This window comes from Gracilinanus agilis, chromosome 1, assembly GCF_016433145.1.
Source record: "Gracilinanus agilis isolate LMUSP501 chromosome 1, AgileGrace, whole genome shotgun sequence".
Lineage (NCBI taxonomy): Eukaryota > Metazoa > Chordata > Mammalia > Didelphimorphia > Didelphidae > Gracilinanus > Gracilinanus agilis.
This window is the reverse complement of record NC_058130.1, coordinates 245,998,425-246,003,325: the sequence shown is the minus strand read 5'-3', so window position 1 is coordinate 246,003,325 and position 4,901 is coordinate 245,998,425. Positions and strand designations below refer to the sequence as shown.

Below are 4,901 nucleotides of genomic sequence, written 5' to 3'. Positions count from 1 at the left end.
TATATGTGCTAAAATTGAAAAATGAAAATGTAAATAGCACTCAGTGGGTCTCTGGATCTGGAACAAGAGAGCTTGGGTTCAAATCTCAGATCCGCTGGAATGAGTATGACCCTGAGTAAATTGCTGAGTGTTTTTTTTTTTTTGCAAGCATTCTCTTTTATTAAGATAAATAGGTTTATTACCCTACTTACTATTAATTATATGTTTATTCATTAAGTTCATAATTTGCTCTAATACTAGCTTCACACAGATCTAGTGTGAAAACCAATGATTAATAAGGTATATGTTTGTCTATGTTGTCTGTCGATTCATGTGGTGTGTTCACAAGTGTTCCTTTTGATCCATTCCCTATTGAGATTGGCCATATCTGTCAAGGACAAGGTTAATAAGGTGATACTTCCTTATTATCCTGCTCCAGTCACAGTGTACATTATCTTTTAGAGCTTAGGGATGTATAAACCTAAGAATAAAAATTGCTAATTCAAGAGCTTCCTATTCAGGAGCTTCTGGGTAGTTCAATGGCTAGAGCACCACCTTGGAATCTGGAGAGCCTGGCTTCAAATCTGGTCTCACCCTGCGTGATGCTGGGCAAGTCACTTAACCCTAATTGACTAGTTCTTACTGCTTAGAATCGGTACTAAAAGAGAAGGTAAAGGTTGTTTTGTTTTGTTTTGTTTTGAAGTACATTACCTTTTGCCTTATTCCTGGATAATTCTTTTACTTATTCAGATAGCTTTTCATTTATCTCATTTGGCAATTTTCCAAAAGGAGAAATTCTTCACTGAGTAGGAGAAGGGAGGTAGAGAATATAGGGAGACTATGTTATCAGCTGGATAGGAAAATCTCCCAGAATCCCCTGACATACAAACAGAGCTAATTTTTTTCTTTAAAAGGTGTGGATGTTGTTCTTGAAACTTAATCGATTCTGGAAACTAAGGGCTTGGGCTGTTGAATTCCTACCTGGTGAGCTGAATACAAAAAGTCACAAGGAAGTCTAGCTCCTCCTGATACTTGAGTAACAGATTTTCAAGAGAAATACAGATAGGAGAGATTTACTCAGTTGAATCAATGCAATGTCATCACTGAATCTTTGCTGAATATCCCTCCCCTATTATAGTTAAGAAAATTTCCTTTTCTTAACTGCTAATGTTCAACAAGTGCCATTTTGTTCCAATCAAACTACTGGAAGTTAGCCTTTACTGTATCACCAGCCATCACCATGATGGCCCTGCCTTCAAAAGGACAATATGCCAAGTTTTGCTCATGAAATTGGGGGAGATAGGGATAAGTGATGATCTAGAATCTCTGACCTCACCAAATGTTAATTACTCCTCCTTATTGCTGTCCCCTCTGATCATACCCTAGTTGTAGTTTATAGAAGTCTATTCCTTCTATCTCCTAGTGGGTACTCCACATTCTCCCATGTTGTGCAGTGTCCCCACGATTGCAGTTACAAAGACAGAAATGAATCAGTCCCTGCCTTCAGTGAGTTTAAATTCTATTGGAGAAGAGAATTTATAGACAAATAAATGTAAAAGCGGCAGTGTGTGTCTGTGCAGGGGAGTGCTATTTTGGTTTTGTCATGAATGTTATATATGTCCATATAAGTCAGTCTAGATATGGCTTGCAGAGAGGCAAGAATAGACATTTTTGTCTACTCTGTTCTCATCAGAGATAAGGAGGTCCAGGTTAAAATTATATCTATCTTGCCCCTGAAGAGAGACTGGAATCCCGCATCTCTTTTGAAGCTAGGATGTCTCTCCTCTCCCATTCTCACCAATTCTGCCCCACTCCTCATGCGGGTTTTGAGGCACTGAGTAATCAATCTCAATTAATGAGAAAAAGTCTCAAATAATTGTTCCTTTGACCCAAGCACTACATAAATGTTCCACCACCTCAGCTACCATGTCCACCTCCTGCTGAACACCTGCCATGCCCAACATTGTGCTCTTCGATGGCAGCTCACACCAGGATCTGTCACAGAAAGTGTTCTAGAGTTTGGGGCTGGAGTTGGGCAAGGTAGTCACTAAGAAATCTGGCAACCAGGAAACCAGTTTAGAAATTGGTGAAAATATGAGAAGGGAATATATCTACAACATCCCTTAAAGCAGCTGTAGGGAAATAAACAATAAATTGATGTAACTTGTCATTATAATCAATGTTTGCAAAATTGCATCAACATCCAAGGTGATTATAGTGATCCCATGTATTCCATAAGTCTGACAAGATAAAGAAGACAAGAGTTATGCTCCATTTTTTGCAAAATTCATGGCCAATATGCTTTCAGTGTCTGAGGCCAGTCATATCATTGTGATGGATCTCCACACTTCTTAGATACAGGGTTTTAGAAAATATTTATATATTTATACATTATGTTTATGTATTTAATATTATACTTATGTTGTACACATTATATATTTATAGTATGTATTTATATGATATTCATATACATATTACATATTTGATTTGCTATATTTATATTTTATATAGAAATATACATTTTATCTTATTATAGTTATATCTTTATATTTCTATAAATGTATTTATATTTTAAAATATTCCAGTTATTTATTAATTTGTAATTATTTATTGAATAATAAAAAGGAGGTTGAGAAAGTAAAGGCATAGAGCCATATGGCTAGTCAAATACCTTCTTCCTTAACTAACCCAAGTTCATGGCTCACTTTGGGTCTCTGTTTATTCTCACTGCTTGACCAGAAAGACCAGAGAGCTTCCTTGATCCATAATATACCCCTGTGACATCACTTTTTTTAGGTCTCCCAGATTGAACAGACTCGACCTCTATCTTGGTCAGAGGCTGGTCTTCTGGACCCCAGGAGTCATGTGGGGCAAGAGGCAGGCATCTTTCCGGATGCAAAAGAGGCACAAGTCTTCTGGCATCCTCCCAGAGTGCACATGAGTCTCCCTTATCCAAATAAACCTCAGGCCTTGTTTTTAATCCAGTCAAAGGGTGGGAATGAAACCAAAATAGATTTTTAAATTCAAAATGAAATTTTCCTTTTAAAAAGGAACGAGGGGGCACAGATTTGTGTTCAGTTCTCACAAAGAAGATAACATATACAGAGCCTGCAGTCTTGCGATGGATTTAAGAAAATGTAGCAGAATAGAGGAATTGTATCATTGTGTCTCCAGATGCCAGTGGGGCTGAAAGATTGACCAATCGCTGACAGACTGAATGTGATTCACAAAAAAGGCAAATGAAGTACACAAGATGGGTGTGGTTGTTGACATGAAGGATTGTGTGGCCATACTTGTGGATAACATGGCTGATACAGGTGACATGATATGACATACTGCATAGAATTTAACTTCTTCTGGAGCCACCAAAGTTTATACTATTATGACTCACAGAATCTTCTCTGGACCAGTTATTTCTAGGATTAATAATGCTGCATTTGAGGCAGTGATAGTCCCAAATACAATTCCACAAAAAGACAAAAATGAAGGGCTGTGCTAAAACCCAAGTTATTAACATTTCAATGATACTGTCTGAAACAATATGGAGAACACATAGTGGTGAATCTGTATCTTACCTGTTGGGTCATGTTCCACTATAACTCTAGATCATTACTTTCCTAGACGAGAGTCTGTTTTTGTTTAATTATGGGGACTCAATAGTGTAAAAACTAATGTTTATTAAAACTTCAGTTGTGTGTTAAAAAAAAGAAAATATACACCAATAAATGCAAGGAAGATTTGATGAGGAGGCATTAGCAGCTTGGGAATCAGGAAAGGTTACCGGTAGGGAGTAGCCTCTGAGCTGAGCTTTCAAGGAAACTAGGGTTTCTCAGAAGTAGATGTAAGAAGGAAGTAAATTCCAGGAAAGAGGGATAGTCTGTGCAAAGACAAGGAAACAGGAGAAATGTACAATAAATGTTACTACTGCTTCATTTCAAATATTTTTTAACCCTTATCTTCCATCTTGGAATCCATACTGTATTGCTTCCAAAGCAGATGAGCATAAGGGGATGTAAGGAAGCGTAAGGTGTTATGCTTAATAGGCGTTAAGTGATTTGCCCAGGTCATACAGATAGGAAGTGTCTGAGGTCAGATTTGAACCTAGATCCTCCCCTTTGGACCTGGCACTCAATCCACTGAGCCACCCAGCTGCACCCCCAAAACTTTTTTTGAAATTGTTTTGGTAGAGTTAAATACTGTTGCTAAAAGATGACTGCATTTTAAAATGCATGCAAACTACATCTTTTAAAAGGGAAAATCGAATTAAGAATTTATTGCTTGTTCTTCCACTTATTAACACATACCAAATCTTATTTTTTTCCTAAGTACTCTATATCCTCCATACATCAGAAAATACTTCTCTAGTTTAACTGACTATGTATATAGCCTTTTAGTTAAGAACTAACTAAACTACAAATGGGATCGGATCCTTGGATATAGAGTAGCCATCCTTAGAATCCCAAGGTGTTTTTAATGAGCTCCTAGCTTTGCAGTTACCTTCTGCTATGCAAACTGCTCCCTCATGGTGTGTTTCCTTGGTGCCTCATGCCAAACCCTCAAGCAGGCACCTAATCCCCATGACTTTCTTAAATTGCTGTTTTCTACTACTTCATGGGATATTGTTCTGCCTAACATGACGGGGCATGATATGATGTATGTCAGAAGTTGAAGGAAAGAGAGGAGAAAACTAAGCAAAAAAGAAAACCTTTCTGTCAGATTCTTCATTCCAGACTTGCTGGAAACTTAGACCTACCAAATGTAGTCTCTGGTTGTCAAAGCAAACTTTGAAAAGTGCCAAGACACCTTTTGACAATTGTAAATTAGCAGCCTCTGTGGCTCCTTATTCAGCACAATTTTAAAAATCTTCTTGGCATGTTCTTTAAGGATTACAGAGAAAAATTCACTTGTAGTCATCAGAAACT

At 37.5% G+C, this 4,901-nt stretch overlaps 1 pseudogene; it reads left to right on the top strand.

The window, feature by feature from the left end:
* Positions 1 to 1,932: 1,932 nt before the first annotated feature.
* On the top strand, positions 1,933 to 3,578 carry LOC123231250 (annotated as a pseudogene).
* Positions 3,579 to 4,901: the final 1,323 nt, after the last annotated feature.